At 36.5% G+C, this 18,736-nt stretch overlaps 1 long non-coding RNA gene across 1 annotated transcript; it reads right to left on the reverse strand.

Annotated features, from left to right (window-relative positions):
- Nucleotides 1–899: 899 nt before the first annotated feature.
- LOC136287816 (uncharacterized) lies at nt 900–17,199 on the reverse strand. Its single transcript, XR_010720356.1, has 4 exons — nt 17,116–17,199; nt 14,601–14,642; nt 11,754–11,862; nt 900–2,273 (listed from the first exon to the last, which is right to left on the reverse strand). It is a non-coding gene; the product is annotated as an uncharacterized lncRNA (long non-coding RNA).
- Between the last annotated feature and the right edge of the window lie 1,537 nt (nt 17,200–18,736).

Genomic DNA, 18,736 nt, shown 5'->3' on the forward strand with positions numbered 1-18,736 from the left:
TTGGAGAAAGCACTGCCTTGGAGAGGGAGCTAAACAGAACAAATCCATTTTCCTACCTAATTTTCTTTTGAGACTCTCCACTACTACAGCAACATCTCTGTAGGACCCAGAAGATTTTGTGGTCTTTCTGTTTACTTCTCTCCAAAAGAGTGTCTGAAAGTAGCTTCAGTCCTTGTTCTTGCAACAGGTGAACTGTTTCTTTCACTAGTGATGGGAGTCATCTAAAAATGTCATTGTTATACCATAAGTTTTAACTGTAAAGGTCCTTCCTGCAGAAAAAATAAAAAAAAAAGCTTTTGATAAGGAGGAAGAACAAAGAAGGATTAAAATAGTCCTAGAGGCAAACTCAGTGATTCAGAAGTCAAAGAGAAGGCTGTGACTGGAAACAGGTACATTTTGGAATGCATGTGTGTGTGCATATAGGTATGTGAGAATTCACAGATGTTTAAACATACTCATTTCCTTTGCATGTCCAGTAATAGAAAATGACCTTGCGTCATTGAAAGAGAATTTAATAATTTCTACCCTCAGTGACCTATTCTTTGTCCTGCACATGTGCCACACATACGATTCTATTGTTTCATAGTATTCAGTGCTAGGGGAAAATGCATTCATTACTATTAGTTATTATGCTCAGTCTTTTCTGTTCAAATCACAGATATTATTCACACTATTAATTTAATCATTGCAGGTTTTACTTTATTTTGATCCACACTCTTAATCTGATGGCAGTACCTGCTTTTACAATAAAAATGTGGACATGAGATACAGAACACAGAATCGAGGCAGGCAAAGGAAAATAATAGAGGAAAATTAGGAAACTGTGCCAAGATTCTTAAAATTATAACACACAAAGTTAAGAAATGCCTTGAGACATTCTCAACAAATAGCAATCATATTTCATTTTATTTCATGTCAGCAAGGGAAACCAAGCCTGAAAGTGGAACACATACATTTTGTCAGAAAAACACATCTGATATCTTGACTAAGAACATAAACAAATTTTTCACTATTTAGCAGTTGCTGCTAGACATATAGTAGACACAGTTTCTGTGGTTTACAGATTTGTTTTTTCAAATGAATTGTCTTTAAACAGAATTTTTCACTCTTCTCTACTTCTTTCCTTTACAAATAACTCTGTTTGGATTTCTAGGAACCTAGAAGAGGCTATACCATTTTGTATTTTTTGCAGTAGGTGCTAAAAATTTCGCAACAATCTCTTTTGTTATTATCACACTGCATAAAACCCTGAAAAAAATTAATGAGCATCTGCCTGTTATTTCTGTAGAGTCAATGGCAAACTGAACATCTAGAAAAATATCACTTGAACTGAAAGAAAAAAAAAAATCAGTGTGTGAACTGTGATGAGCCATGATCAGGAGGAATTAAGGCAGTCTGTGACTTACCACCATCACAGAAAATGTTAAGATACAAATTCCTCCTTATGATTCATGTGATAATACAAAAAAAGTGTTCAATTTAACACACACATTTTCTACTTTCTAAAATATAAAAGCCCACAGAAATCCTCTAAAGCCAGGAAAATAAAATACAAGTGCAATGAGCTGTGAAAGGGCTTTTGCAGATGGAAGAAAATTATGCTAAAAATGGTGTTTAGAAATCCAGACTTTAATTTATCATTTCCCATCCAAACACAGGGTTTGGACAGATGTGTTGATGCAGCATTAAGTTTGGCATTTGAAGAAGATAAGTATCTTGTTTATAGTAGTAAGAAAAAAGCAGTTAACAGATAAGAAAATTCTCTTACTGTGGAAGGAATGAGATGTCCTAAAATGGCTCTTATAACAATCAAATTATTATTTACCAGGTGAACCTTTGAAATCATAAATGATCATGTGTCTTAGTGATGGTCATTTCCTATAAAACAAAATGAAAACTAAGACCAAAACAGAAATACTGAATTTTTTTGATGCAAGTAACACCTTATGTGAGAAAAAGGTTAATGATATGCATGGGGAGGTTGAATAAGCTGTTATCAGCAGTTGGTCATGGATAACACCTGTATACATGAAATGTTTATCTTAAGCCAGTGGCAGAAATGACTATAATATAAGAAAATGGGGATTTTTATTTCCTTTGAAGTAATCTGTTTAGACATTTGTGAAAAGTTCACAAGAGTATGTGTTTTAAGTTATTTTGTAGTCAGTATGTCTAAAGTTTAATATATAAAGCTGTTCATAGATTTTTCTTCTTAAATGCTCTTTTGCCCGAAGGTGCAGGTTTTCTTCTCGTTTTTAGGCAAATAACAAAACCTGGAACAGTGATATAAAATATGAGTTTAGGATAGTGTTCACAAGCAGGAACTAAACATCTCTCCCCTAATTCTATTAAATATTTCCTTCAGCCTATTTGATTTTCAGAATTTTTTTCTTTTAGCAATGGAAAAATTGAAACGTCCTGTGGAATTTTTGATAGACCTGATTTCTTTAGTCTTCTCTTTGAGTGGATCTTTCTGAACACAATTTAGTAGATTATGATTTTAAATCTCAAAGGCAAGCGTAGGGAACTTCTGCATAAATAAAATTGAACTAAGAATTTTCTCGTTTTCATATGAAGTTGTCTGAAAGTCTCTGAAGCCTTTACAAGAGCTATATTTAATTCAGTCACTAAGTGCTTATTTGAATGTCTAAAAAGAAGTTATAAATAAGTTTAAGTAGTTTAGTGGTGTACATTTTTCTTAGCAAATATATTTTAAAAAGTGTTTTATTGACTTCAGTAAGTGTGAAATGATTGAAGCTATAATGAACAGTTTATGCTTGAGTGTACAAGGACCCTAGGTATTTATAAATGGCAGGTCTACAGAATACCTATGAATGAAAATGACCCCAGGTAACTGAAGAGTGCCTTTGCAGCAGGTATATACGCAGCCAAATAATGAAATGAAACCCACAGAGGACTCTCAAGATACTTGACATGAAGTAATTTATGATTACTGCTGGAGTAAAGAAAGTGACATTCAGATTTCCTACAAATCTGTTACATGCTACAACAAAAATTGTATCTAAAACAAGGCAATAGAATGCTATCTTTAATGTATAACATATAATATGTACATGGTGTTTTAGATTAGGTATATACTGCAATGAGGGTATTAGGCTGTCTACTAGGTTCATAAGTTTATCTGACACAGAGCAAGGTACCAAATAACACAAACCTTTTTTTCTACTATAAATATTCAGACACACTGATAAGTAGTCATGACTCATTCATGTGATCTGACATTCAATGGATTGTTTTTCAGAGACTGTATTATATATATGTGCTCACCCTGTCAGCCTGCTAGGTAGAATCACTACTATGAGAATGATTGCACTTTCTTTTCAATAACTCAGCATTGTAGCATTGTCCAAAGGCAGAAAAAATCCTCTCCCAAAAAGTAGCTCTGAACAGAATATAGGAACTAAAAAGCCTTCCTTTTAGACTTCACCTACCTAGATTTCTCTACTCTTTTCCCATTATGAGAGTTCTTTCATACTTTCTCTTTTTTAGACTGAACGTAATGCTGATTGTCACTCTCATTGAACTCCTTGCTGTGACTGTGCAGCAGCAGAGATTTCAGGCAGTGATCTCAGCTAAATGAGGACTAATGCCCAGATTCAGGCTAAACAACTCAGGTCAATATGCTGGCAGAAGACCTACAAGTTGAAAGTCTTTGAGCCCACAGAGAACTGCAGGGAATTCCCAGAGAATTAAATAGCTGTATACAGCTGGATCAAGGACACAGCCATGATGAGACAATTCAGCCACTGAGTGTTCTACACTTACATACTTAGTTTCTTTTTTTTTTTTTTTTTTTAAATTGTTTTTCTTTTTCTGCCTTTTTCTCCCCCCAAGTGTTTGGGCTGCCAATATCTCGGGTTTTTTTTCCTAAATGTGATATAAGTGCATGATGCAGAATGTGCCATGAACAGAAACATATGGCCTTTCTAATATAAAAACTGTTGCTGCTCCTTTCAGCATCTTGCAGGGAGCTCTGTTTGCTCAGCACTCCAAGCCCAACTGTTCACAGACTGGTCAATGGCAAATGATTCCGGGGTCCTTCTAATCTCTTTCAGGGACGCCGAAGTATTCAGTCACCAGATCACTTCTGTGTTTAGGCAGTATGACAAGTAGAAAATGAAGCAAAACCAGGTGAAGCCAATCCAAGCCCATTCCTGCTGACTGGGCAGCCACCCATTACAGAGCAGACACAGGAGTTCAAGTCATCTGGTGCTCTCCATATATTAGACAGGGTTATTTTTATTGTACCTATTTATTATTAACTTTCCACCTGGCATTTATAGGACATTTATGCTCTCTAAGTGCTTGCACTTGCTAATCAGCTATTACAGCTGCCAGGATGCAGCAAGAGCAGGCTGCTTCTGCCAGGGTAGGTGATGGGGTGGCAGGAAGTGGCAGCAGTGGCAGGAAGGTTTGCAGTGATCGTTTAGTTCAGTCAAGAGTCCAGAACATCAGGTAGGCCCATACCAATGAGGCAAGTCTGACACCAAGCTAAAAAGTTACAACATCACCTGCAAGCTGGGCTCTGGGTCAGAGCCAAAGAGGTACAGAACTGAGATACCAGAGAGATATCAATAGTGAGAGCCCAAGGTTAAAAGCCTCTCCCAGATGTAGTGGGTTAAGTCACTGCTGGGATTTCTCAGAGCCAGAGAGAAGCATCATCAAAGTTTTCCCTGAGCCGAAGCAGCTGAACCCTGGGGTGTGTAGGACAGGCACTCAGGGCCTTGAAAACATCTAATGCTTTCAAGAACTGGATATAAGAGAGCATTAAAGCAGATCAAATATAAGTAGGTCAACCATGCTTGGCTCTTTTTTCTTAGTTGTGCATGTGCCTTGTATTTGGCAGGCCACTGAACTTCAGCTTTCCTCTTTCCTTTTTACTCCACTAGCAGCTAAACCTAAACTTGTTTGCTAGCTTACAGTGGTGTTCTTTACACATACTGCTGTCATTGCTGATAAGTCACTTAAGACTCACATCCACGTGTAAAAGTGTTGTTTTCTTCCTTCCGTGAAAAAATGCAAGTCAGTGTTTCTTCAGAAAACAGGAATAGACAGGTAAGTGAAATGAATGGGTACGTGCATGTGCACATGCGTTTGTGGTTATGTGGGCATGTGCATATCTGTTTCCTGTTACTTTGAACTTCTCAGTGAATTCTTATATGTGAGGAATTGAACTTTCATAAGAGTGTAAACTGTGTCAGTGCCACTAAGTTATTGTGCTGACATCACAGTCTTTATCATATACACAAGTTTTACAAATTATAATTAATGGTAGTACTTATTCTTCATTTTGAAGTTATTTGGTGTATGGTTAAGTCTTTCTGAAGAGCCCTCTCACACCTTTTTTTTTTTTTTTTTTTTTTTTTTTTTTTTTTTTTTTTGGCAGGAAAAAAAAACTGTCTTATACTAGATTTCTGTAAAAGAGTTCTCCGTGGTCCATGGGGTCTTCACCTCCATGGGGCCACCTGTTGCCTATTGCAGTGCAGGAAGGCAGCAAGGGCAATGTCTGATGATATGAGCTCATGGTAGAAGAGGTGTGCGAAACTGGGCACTGAAGATTTGCCTGTTCCCTCTTCAACTTCTGATTACATTCCCATATTTAATTTCTTATCAAGGCTAGACACAAACCCCATGATGGAAAAAGAAAGAAGACTGAGTGTAGACAGGATATATTTCCACATCCACAGATTTGAGCAAAGCATCATGTAGTAACAGTCTAATTGGGTGAAGAAACTGATGTATCTTTTGTTTTTACTTTCCCTTAGCTACCAGATTTAAGAGTTGTACTACTTTCCTTTGTTTGTACCTTGCTTGCTTCTTCATTCAGATTGTATTCTGAAATTTAAATGAAAAAAATACTATCAAAGATGCTAAATGCTTCTTTACAACTCAAGTAAAGGTCATAAACTCTGGACTTTTTTTTGGCTAGGGGCTTTCTTTTTTTTTTTAACCTGTTATGTTTGAATATTTAAAAATAAAGGAATCTTTGTATAAATATTGACATAAAGTATATGGGGGGATGCACAGATAAGTATTGTTTCATAATTAGATTAGAAGTTTACAACATAGCCAAATAGTTTACAACATAGCCAAAGAATATCACAGAGGAAAACCTGAGCAAAATAAATTATTCTATAAGAAGATAGACTCAAATTATCAATGGAAATTGGAAGCATCTCTTTAGATAAGGACGGGATTGGAGAACAGAGGAGAAATTTCAAGTGCATGGATTCGAAAAGATACAAAGGCCTAGAACTATACTGAAGTCTGTGGGCCAATGGAAATAGACATAAGAGAGTAAAAAAAACAAGAATGATTTTTGAGAGTTGCTCATTCAAGATGGTCTTCTAAAACAAATGTTGGGGAGAAGCTGAGAAAAGAAAGGGTGAATCTGAAGATTAAATCTCTTTACATCTGTGTGCAGTAAAGACACAAACAGGGGCTCAGGAAAAAATCCGATCTTCATCAGTGTTGTGGACCTTCCTGAGGACTTAACAATGGTTGTTATTTACAGTCTTTGCTTTGCCAAGGGTTCTATCAGTATGTGACTATCTCAAAATGGCCAATTTGAAAAACGTGTGATACTATTTTATAGGACTCAAGGCAGTGAGATAGGGCGAACTTAAATATTATGAATCAGAAATTCTGCTGGTTCTGCACTTAACATCTCATCTACTCTTAGCAATTACAGAACATTCCATTTTAAAAATACTATGTTTCTCTATTATTATGCTAATTATCCTTTTTTCTTGAAGTACCAGGGATAACATACTTGGCCTTATTTTTGTTCTTTGTATAATCTTGTAAGCTAAAATTCTTAGGAATAAATAAATCTATAACCGTACATGAACCTGACCTTTTTAAAGAGCAAGATCTACTACATAGAGGAGCCACTGGGCTAAAATAAGAGCAGCTTCTGACCATAGAGATCCTGAAATATTACAAACCCTATTAAAAAGGAACTGCAATCTAGTTGACATGCTCTATAATTGAAGTGCAGTTATGTATCAGTGGATAAATGAAGCTTAAAAAATAATCAAGCAAAAAATAAATGAGAAAAAAAAATCCGTTTGCATTGCTTGGAAGAGTAAATCTCTGATGATAATAGCTTGTGTTACAGAAGGTCCAAGGTGTCGGGATGAGGAGAATCTGTTGCCTACTAAACATGCCCAGGGAGAGCTTATTTTCCCAAGATGTCTGTCAGAGTTTGAATCTCTGGAGATTGAAATTTTAAATTAAATATTTACCCTGTGTGGTCCTTTCTTTATTACTGCTGACATTGGATAACATGGTACATTAACAATTCCCATGGCAGCAGCAGGAATTTTTGGATGAAGTGATGAAATCCTATGCACTATTGTCAGGTTCCAAACCTAAAAATGCCTCGCAATAGTGTTTCTTTTTAAGAAGGAATGGTTACGTGTAAAAAAGTGACTGAAAGGGAGTCACTGTTATCCTTCATGGTCCTGGGTACACTACAAATTACATATGTAATATAGTACTACACGCATCTCCCAAGTAAAAAAAAAGTAAAAAAAAAAAAAAAAAAAAAAAAAAAAGAAGAAAAGAAAAAAAAGAAAGAATACTGTGGAGGACTTTACTTGATCTCACAAACACAAACTGTAGCCATCATCTAGGGCACAGGAAAAAACAGTTTGAAAGAAGTTTAGCAGATACAAGAATAGTTTGTTAGGTCACAGGGAATTGGATGTTTAGAGAAGTTGCTCGTTTTCCCAAGAGCTAAAGTACGTTGAGACAAAAAAAAAAACCCTTTCTGTGTCTTTTATGAAGACATTTCATGCAGAGATGCAGTATTTACTTACAAGGAAAATAAACAGAGCTTGTTGCTCGCAGCTATAAGGATACTCAAGTGAAAGCAATCCTTCTTTCCCGTAGCAGCACTAAAAATTCCCTTTGACATTGATTGGACATGGCACCTTGCACAGTAAACAATGCTACAATTACTTATCTTTTCTTGAAAAAACAAACCCAATTCCCTATGGTATTTTTAAGGTAACTTTAGGCCCAGCCTGGTTACACGGTAATAACTATTTTGTGGGGCAGTCTTCACTTATCAATATTTGAAGGCTGCAGCAGAGGAAACAACCTGATCATGACAATGTAGACAATTTGGAAAGAATGGGTTTAAGAAAGGGAGATAATGATTTCTTTCCTGGCTTCCAGAAGATTCCAAAAGAATGAAACAAAAGAATTTCACAACCAGTAGAAGATATATCTTCTATAAGATTTTGACATTTTTTGGACAATGCATTAAAGATTAACCTGTCACTGCTGTATGGAACTTCAGAACAAAAGCACATAATTTCTGCTGCTTTACTTACATTGCCTATTAAACTTAGCCATTTCAGTGCTTACTAAAAGCATCATCTGGTGGTGTGGGGATCTAAGTGTTATTCTGTGTTAAGAGCTTAAGTGATGTATCAGCTTCATCTGCACATAATTTTCTTTGAAGCCAAATCTTAAATCCCTGCTGATAGAATCTGAGAGAGAAGTTTAGTCCTTGAAAATATGCGTGGTGAGAAAGGCACAAAGGTGAAAAAAGACATGGCAGAAAATCACAGCATAAAAGAGAGAGGGTCTGTCACAAAGGATAAGGGTGAGTAGTTGAGAGAAGCAGTCAAGCATTGAGAATAATCAGTGAACAGCTGGAAAGGCCAAGAGAGACCCTGGAAGTCAGGGAGCATTAGAGAGAGTTTAAGTGTGTCAAAGCCCAGGATGCTGCTTCTTGGAATTCACAGAAGAAAAAGGTGTGAGTCAAGATTTTCTCAAATGATTTATAGCTTTAGGGTTGTTTTACTCGCCAACGATCTCAGAAATCCAGAATTCCCACTGGTGCATCCTCTGAATTTTTTTGAATTTGGACCTAAGGCTTGTGCCCATCTGTCCTACAGGAACTATTTCAAAAATGCTTCTGGGCCTGCAGACAAATGATAAGTTTTCTGGGTGAGTATAGAGACAGTCACTGCAATTTCAGGGAGTAACACTTGGAGGGTGCTCATACTGAACACCTGTGCTTGCTTGGTGAATAACCTACAGTGAGAAGCACTCCCCAGCTCCCACAAAACACACCCACAGCAGTAAATTGCACAGCACTTAAGTGGGCTTATGTCTTCATGCTGTATCCCAGCACTGGTGAAATTATGTACCCTGCAGGACATTATTTCTGTGATAAGCAGACACAGCTTTTCAGTTTTCCAGGCTTCAGACCCAGTAGGAGCAGGTCCATGGACTTCCCCGGCAGTGTGCTACCCTTGCCAGAGCAAAATGTACTTTCATCAGGACAGCACTAATAAAGTTCCACTATAACACCCACCCTTTCTCTGTTTCTTAATTTAGAAATATGTTTTACTCCCCCTCAACAAGAATTCAATTTTTGTTGGCAATCAGCACTGCTGTACTGCAGAAGTCCTCTAGGAAGCAAAAGATTCAGTAAAAGATGGCATAGCTACTCATAGCATGACTTTCTACCACCAAGCCTTAGGTTTTGAGGTTCATCATTCATAATGAATGAGTTAAGTGAGTCGCATACACTTTTCTCTCTGGAAAGTGAAACCAGAAGATGCTGATAGAATCAACTCAATTTTAGTGACTAGTGGGGAAACTATTTATAAATGCTCTTCTAAGTTTCTCCTTCATAAAATTTCTGGGAAAAAGCCATATTTGCTATAAATGAATCTTATGTTCTTGCAGCTTATTTTGCAACAAACCATTTCTAGCATCAGTTCTGAAATTATGAATATTGCTAACAAATATTTATTCCAGAAAAAGTTACTTTTTTCAATCAGACAGCCACTTATTGTTTTTAATCTATTAAATGCAGGCTGTGGGAATTTTATATCAGCTCATATACTTGTACTTTTTTTTCCTTCTGTTTCATTCTCCAGTTTATAGGACTGTACACTCCTTGAACGGAATCTCCTTATGCCTTTCTACAATTATCATGACTGAAATGTCTGAGCTTGGTTTTAAAAAATCTGAACAATAACTAAAGAATATTTGCAAAAAGCAAAGAGGGAAATAAACCCAGTCTTGCAACATGCTTTATAATATGTTAATTGGTGGCAAATGAAATTTAGTCTGCCCCACTTATTTTCTGAACAAGTTCCTGCTTGTGTCGTAAAATTGTTCTCCCCTTGTCTATTAGAGAAAATAGAATTGCCCTCTCTGGCCCCAGCCTTGCAGACAGCTATATCTTCCACTAACAGTTCCATTAACTTCATTTAAACTGCCTGAGTGAACTGACTTAGTTGGGTATGCAAGTGACTGGGAAATTGAAACCTTTGTCCTTAGTTTCTGGACGATTTTTCTGTCTAGGTTTTTCTTCTCTCCAAACCATCAGTCATTATTGGATCATGCAGTTATTTAACAAAATGGTTTGCATTGCACATTCTCCAGTCTGTCTAATTTGATGCTGACATTGCTAATAATTTCTCATATTGCTAAACTGACTTTTGCTGATAGCTGCAGCCATTCTAGAAATGCAAATTATTTAAAAGCTAAGCTTTATGTAAAAAGAAATAGGAAATAATTTCTTGGCCTTCTGGATAGAGAAAAATTAAGAAAAACATGAAGATAACTTCATAGTACAGTTAAAAATGTTTCGAAGTTGGTATTATCAATAAGCCACATGTTTTTAGACAATATTGTTACAATAAAATTTTGTCTGGTGGTTTCTTGAAATTTGAAGACTGATGAGAGACCTCTACAGGACCGAGGAGTGGATCCCCATAAACCCCATGAATTCTGATATGGCCAAATGCAAGGTTCTGCCTCTGGGCTGGGGCAAGCCCCAGTATCAATACAAGCTGAGTGCTGAATGGATTGAGTGCATCCCTGCAAAGGACTTGGGATACTGGTGGATGAAAATCTGGCCAATATGTGATGCAGCCCCAGACAGCCAACTGTATCCTGGGCTGCACCAAATGAATTGAGACCATCAGATTCAGGGGGTTGACTCTTCCTCTGAATTCAACTGAGGAATCCTCAGTACAAGAATGACACAGACTTGTGAGAGTGGGTCTAGATGAGGGCCATAAAAATTGCCAGGTTATTGGAGTACATTGCCTGTGAGGAAAGCAGAGGTTGTTCAGCCTCCATAAGAGAAGGTTATGGGGAGACCTTACTGTGATCTTTAAATATATATTGGACAGTCATAAGAAGGAATGAGAGTTTTTTTACCAAGGACTGTTGTGACAGGACAAGTAGCAATATTTTTAAATTGAAGGAGGATATATTTATATATATTTAGACAGGAAGAAATTTTTTATGACAAAGTGAGGAACTGGAACAGGCTGCCCAAAGACGTTGTGGATGCCCCATCACTGTGAGTTTTCATAGCCAGGTTGGATGGGACATTGAAAAACCTGGTCTAGTGTAATATGTTCCTGTCCATGACATAGGGATTGGACTACCCATGACCTTTGAAAGTCGCTTCCAACCCAAACTGTTCTGTGATTCTGTCATGTTGCAATTATTGAAATTATTGTACATAATTTATTATTCTCATTAAGATTTACTCAGAATTTCTAGAAAATTTGCTAAGAAGAAACCTCATAAATAGTTATAGTAAAATATATCAGAATCAATCACTGAAGATTTTTTTGAAACAAAGATAATCTACTTACTTTTTACTATTCTCAAAGATATTTAAAGTTATGAATAAGATAACCATTTTCTTTGGCATCTACTTATGTTCTGTCTTCTGTACTCACAGAGCATGTGACCTGCTTTTGAAGGTCCTGTATCCTCCACATGGAGAGCAGCAGCACATTGTTATGGAAAGTTGCAACCAGGAGCACCTGGGAGAATGACCTGTTGCACCTGGAGAGGAGGGGTGGTCACATATTTTTAAATGATTCCTGGAACTACATATCTAGATGTGTTTGGATCAAGGACATACTTTTCTGAACAAAAGCAGACATTTCCATGTATGAACTAGTCTCACAAAACTCCTATTATTTCAGTGAAGAGAGAGACAGAAGAAAAAAAAAATCGAGAGAAAACTCACATTATTCAAAAGAAAAGATTAAACTATTTTTTCACAATGTTTGTCTGTTTGTTTGGTTTTGGTTTTTTTATTAACTGGGAAAGAATTCTAACATGGCTAATTTTGAAATGTGACCTTACAGTATAAAAATATACAGTTAGATGAGAGAAATTTCCTTCATAATGCCTCTGGAGAGAGAGAAAGAGAGAGAGAGAGAGGGAAACAGTATTAGGAAGGTAGAATATTCATAGGAACTTGAGATCTTGGAATGGCAAATTGCCATTGAACTCTTCTTCAAATACCTGATTTGCATCTCTGGTTGTAAAATGGTTGCGTTCAAGAACTACTTGCCCACTTACTTACTGCTGACTTGACCAGGTGTATTGGGTTTATTTTGTTAATAATTAAGCTAAGGAGAATAAAACTTTCTAATTCCAAAAGAGTGTTTCTACAGATTGCAGTGTTGAGAAAGCTGCTCATCAAAAATGCTGTAAATTCAAGAAAATACAGTAATTATTTCTGGTTGTATAAAATATACTGAAAAAGGTAATTAAAAAAGTTAAAAATCAGTGGAATACCATCAGTTAAACTACCTGCGATTTACTCATGGAATGATTAGTTTGAGTTATTCTAATATTGACTAGAGATTTTTTTTTTCAAAAGAATTTGAAAGATTTGGCATGTGGGAACTTGGAATCTAGCAATGCTACTATTAAAAGTCTCAGCAAGCCAGTACTGTCAATTGCTGCTGGTTGTTTTGAGAATACCATTTGGATAACACAATCATAATTTTGTAAAATCCATAATGAGCCTACTCCCTTGCCAAATTTTCAGTTGTCCAGCATTCCAAAAGTTTTCTTATACAATTCTTTCCTGCCAATATGAAACCTATAGACTAGTGGACTGTAAATGTGAATTATAATAAGCAAACTATAAATATGAAATTATATTATACAAATATAATTAATCGAATGTCAAAAGAAAAGGCTTGGTACTATAGTAGTTGTATCAATCCATTGCACAGCATATTTATTAAAACATAAGACCACTTCTAACCTTCTGCCCTCTTCTTTTTAAAAGAAAACATCTAGCTGGAGGCCTGTCACTAGTGGTGTCTCCCAAGATTCAGTACTGGGCCCAGTATTGTTTCAATTATTTCTCAATTACTTGGATGAAGGAGCAGAGGCCTCCTCAGCAAGTTCACTGAAGACACAAAGCTGGGAGGAGTGGCCAATACCCCAGAGGGCTGTGCAGCCCTTTAGAGGGACCGTGACAGGTTGGAGAGATGGGCAGAGGACTGTCTGAAATTCAACAGAGGAAAGTGCAGGGTCCTGGACATGGGGAGGAATAACCACGTGCACCACCACAGCCTGGTACTCTCTGCAGGAGGACCTGGAGGTCCTAGTCGACAGCAAGCCCTCCATGAACCAGAAGCGCCCTTGTGGCCAAGAAGGCCAATGGTGTCCTGAGGTGCATTAGGAAGATCAGCAGGTCTAGGGATATGATCCTACCCCTCTGCTCAGCCCTGGTGAGGCCACATCTGGAGTGCTTTGTCCAGTTCTGGGCTTCTTATGATGAGAGACATGGAGCTCCTGGACCAGGTCCAGGGGAAGGCAACAAAGATGTTTAAGGGATTGGAGCATCTCTCTTATGCAGGACGATTGAGGCAGCTGGGCCTGGTCAGCCTTGAGAAGAGATGGCTAAAAGGGGACCTCATCACTGTCTATCAGTATCTGAAGGGAGGGTGTCAAGAGGATGTTTCCAGGCTCTTCTTGGTGGTGTCAGCCATTAGGACAAGAGGCAAAGGTCAGAAATTGATGCACAGGAAGTTCCCCCTGAATATGAGGGAGAACTTCTTTATTTTGCAGTGACTGAACAATGGAACAGATTGCCCAGAGAGGCTGTGGAGTCTCTCTCATTAGAGATACTCAAGAACTCTCTGGATACAATCTGGTGCTGTGCTCTCTGGAATGACTCTGCTTGAGCTGCATAGAAAGTTTCAGCTGATTTTCTGTTAAATAAATGGTAGACAGGTTCTGAGAAAAAAATCACAGAAATTCTCTGGGATTTGGGAAAAGTTATAATTTAAATTCAAATAAGGGCAAGAGAATCAAGTAGTATAAGAGCCATTTTGATCAGCTGGGTTTCCCAGTGGTATCAGAATACTCTGCACATGGATATGCTTTTCCACATTATTCCTTAAATTTTGAAATATTTCTAATCACCATATTACTGTTTTGTAGACAACTGCCTCTGAAATACATAGAGACATATTTTACCATGCAGTAGTGTATATTAAGAAAGGAGGACAACTCTACATTTTTTATATTATTTCTATTCTATTGAAAACCCTTTTTGTTTAGGACTGTTTGACTTAAAATGGACAAACAATGAGAAAATGTTCTCTAAGGAATTATCCACTGGGGTTGAGGGCTAGAGTTAATTTAAAATATCTTTTCCATATTTGGATTCTTTCATTAACACTTGAGAATACTATAAGTTTGAAATAATAATTCTTCCTCATTCAGCTTAAGATATGTAATGCAGAAAAGACATTGAAAGTTAAACCCACCTCTTTTAATTTGTTTGCAGTGTGGACACCCTCTCAGGCAAGCTGAAATAGTCAAAAGAAGATTAAGTACTCCCTGTCTCTGAATATGTTATAATCTATTAAAGTAAGAGGTATTATTCTGGGAGGGCATATGAAAAACAAAAAAGTGGAAAAGGTCTTGCAGAGACTACAGCTTTTTTTGTTTATTTGTTTGTTTGTTTGTTTTTTTTTTTTTTAATTAGAAAACGGCATTGATTTGTATTCCTTCTGGATTTGTTCTATTTGAAGAATAAATTGGATCTTGAAACATAGGCCCTGAAGATTCTAGAATGGTACTGTTTCCATCTTGGGGTGCTGAAGTAGCCCAAAAGCATACTTATAGTCTTTTACACTATTTAAGTTATTAATAGAAAAAATTATATTGTCTCTTTCTCATTTAAGACATTTGACTTAGTTAGTGGAATATACCACAATGAAGAGGCCTATTCTCAGATAAAACCCTGCTTTTGGATGTGCGCCATTTGACCGAGCTTGCTTTTAATACACATGACTTTTGCTAATGTTCCCTGTTAAACCTTTATTGTTATTCTATTCTTATAGACATATTTTCACAGAATCACTTTCTATGTGGAAACAAAAAATTTAAAAAATCTTCAATGTTATTAATTATTTTCATTATATTTTTTTTTGATATGTGAGAAAATTCCCTGATATGGAGATATGAATGGGAATGTTTCCTGCATTTATTTTTCAATTCTTAATTCAATGTTTGGTGAACAAAGCTCAGATTTGAAGGAGTTGAAATCGCTACATGACTACATCAGGTATTATAACAGAGTCAAGTTCTCTATTTATGTTTTCTTCTTTAGCTTTTCTTATTGACATTTAGAGTCTTAGTATTATTGCATTGTGTTTACATCTGACTCAACTTTTCATAAAACTAGCAGATTGAGTTTGCTGTTTGGTACAGTCTGTGATGAAGTATTTGAGAGAGTATCAGCTTCCACTGCTTTCATGCCTGTGTGCTTCCTGAAACAACCTCAACTACAACACATGTGGGATCTTTCAGGTCCTTTTACACTTCCTTTGAGATTTATAAAATCATGAGGTTTTTAAGGTTGGAGGGACAATTAGAATATCTAGTTTGATATCCTCTGTACTAAAATCAATAGTTCATTTCTTGCAATATTGTTCTTTATCACAGCATCTGTAACTAGTTTTTACTTATTTGTCATTATTTAATTTGATTATCAAGTTTTAAAAGGGTAACCATCTTTTAACATATGTAAAAAAGCCTGACAGAATAAAAAAGGTTCCAAATAGAATTTAAAATAATTTGCTTCACAATATTTCTTCTGTAATATCCTTACTCTGTAAAGCTTCCTTCTGGGTACAAATTCATATTAGAACATGTAGTTTGTCTTTCTTGCCTAGCTGTTGACATTTTAACAAGATGGTATTTACTGAAACTGCTTGCTTATCACATTAATTTCTAATGTCATCACAATATTTATTTTGAAAACCTTTAACACTTTGGAAAGCCACTGACATTTCATCTGTCTGAGTGGAGTAAGATATTTCTGAACTCAAAATAAACTCTAAACTGACAGTGGTTTCATATCTGAAAGTTTTTCTAGGGTTCAGTTATCATAAAGTGTATTTGGTTACTGATAGGATTATTCCTTCCAAAATAAAAGTGACATTATTAAGTTCAACTTAATGAACACTTGTTATCACCTACTTATCAAAGAATGCTTCTTTTCTGATACATGCATTCCATCTAATTTTAAGAAATATTCCTGACATTGTTATGAGGATAGCTCCTGTATTTTAATTCTGACGAAGTTCACTTGTGAATTTTTATTTGCTTTTTGCCAGTGACTTTGACATGTCAGGAACATGTTCTACTTATAAATAAATCAGTGAAAAAACTCTGGCCTCTCTGTTTGAAGAACAACTTTTATTTGCCTCATGCAAGTATTTTAAAAAGCCAGTTGATGTCCAGCCAATAGGCTGCAACTCTAAAATTTTTTCCTCTAACTATCCTGTTCTCTTTTTTCTTAGACTTAAAACACCACCAGGGATCTGTGTGATTCTTAAGGAATTTATCTTTTTCTCATCACTATGTAAAAGTATTTTATGCTTCTCAAATTCAGCTTGGCCTTCCTGGGTTAGCTTCAAAAGTTGTGGTATGTTGACCCCAGTTAGCAGCTAAGGCCCCAAAGAGGAGTCCATACACCTCTGCCCCAGCAGGATGGAGAATAGAAACAGAAGAACAAAAGTGAGAAAAATCTTGTGTCTTGAAATAACGACAGTTTAAAAGGAAAAGCAAAAGCTGCATGTGCAAGCAAAGCAAAATATAGAATTCATTCACTAGTTGCCCTGAGCAGGTCGGTGTTCAGCCATGTCCAGAAAAGCAGGGCTTCAACATGTATAACAGTTTCTTGGGAAGACAAAAGCTGTCACTCCAAATACCACTCCCTTGCTCCTTTTCCTCCAACTTTTACTGTGGAGCTCGCTATTGTACGAGGTATACCTTTGGTCAGTCGGAGTCAGCTGTCCCATGTGTGTCTCCTCCCAAGTCTGTTAATTCCTCCTCCCCAGTCCACTAGCTCAGGAAGAAGAGTGAGAAAAAGGAAGACAAAGTATACCCTCAGTGGGTTTTATTGGAGGGGTGGGGGCACTGTGAGAAGCAAAAACAGCCTTGATGCTTTGCAGCTGCTCAGCAGTAGCCAAAGAACAGGTGCTTAAACAACTTTTGACCACAGATTGAAACCACAGCACCATAAAGGCTTTCATGAAGAAAATTAACTCCATCCCAGCCAGATTCAGCACAAAAGTCAGTTTCCTTCATGTTTTTACTGGGCCTGATTATTAGAAACTTTGATCCATATCATTCCATCTCCAGTAGAAAAAGTAGAATGTAGCAACTACTATCAGCTGAGTTTTTAAAGAGTTAATGGCATTTGACTTAATTGGCCCAAGAAGATTATGGATTTCAGGTCTCACACTTCTCAGACAAGTATTCTACCACTTAAATGGTGGCCTCCTCTTTCCCTTGTAGAGCTTTTCAGAGTTAGATCAGCCCTTTCATGTTTTTGGACTTTGTTCTTCTTTCTCATTACATCAACACTCTGCATCTGGCAGGCTGAAATGTTTAGGAAGCTAACTTGATTTTTGTGGGGTTTAGGCTGTGGATTCATAAATAGACTTGAGTGTTGCAAGACTGACATGTATGAAGTTTTAACACAATTTCTCACTGATCAGAGTATTTGTCCAAGACCTGATTTCTGTGTTTTTTCCAGCCTCTGTCTTTCCAGGATCAGAAGCTTTGCCTTTTCAAGCTATGAACCATGCTTGGTTGATGAAAGGCTTATGTTCCTCTCTCTTGAACCAATGTGAAACAGTGCAGCAGGAGAAATATGTTGCACATATCAGAATACTGCATGTCAGAAAAGGCAGAGAAAGGAAAGATCCATTATGAGTGAAAATAAGCCTGTTTTGTAGCAAAAAATTATCAGGTGATATTTCATACTACAGCAACTATATTATTTAGCAATTATACTCATGGTCTCTTGTTTTAGAATTCCCAAATTTCCTTGCCCTTCTGTAAAAACAAAAATACAAAACAAACAAACAAAAAGAAAAAATGTCTCATTTGCATCAAAATTAAATTTTGGTAGGATGAACTACCTAATAAGCTGGAATTGGGAGGGCATATTTTTTCTTTAACTACATATTTTTCTTAAAATAATTAATTCTGAAATAAAATTTTTAGTTAGAGTTTCTAGAGTTCCACTGATTTCAGTGTCTTTTTCACAGATTTAAGGGTATCATCAGATTGATTGGTTTCCTTGTAGGTCTGAAAGAACTTTCTTATATTGACATTTTTTAAAATGTATTTTATTATTAAGTAGAAAGGCAGAAAAAGGCTGTGAGATAGAAGCCATCCCATTTTGGGGCTTCATTAGCCCCAATAAATCCTGTTGCATGTAAATGATCTGAGCAACTCAGAGCAATTAGCTTTTCATTTTAACTTGAGTGTTTTACTGCAGATTGGTAGCTAATCAAGCTGGGAGATTTTAATAGAGTATGTAAAAAAATTGTTTATGAGTAATACTGTAAACAAGCATTGCATATAGGTCTGTACCTGCTTT

Source organism: Chamaea fasciata, unplaced genomic scaffold (assembly GCF_029207755.1).
Source record: "Chamaea fasciata isolate MVZ Bird 193981 ecotype frontalis unplaced genomic scaffold, bChaFas1.0.hap1 SCAF_3, whole genome shotgun sequence".
Taxonomy (NCBI): domain Eukaryota; kingdom Metazoa; phylum Chordata; class Aves; order Passeriformes; family Sylviidae; genus Chamaea; species Chamaea fasciata.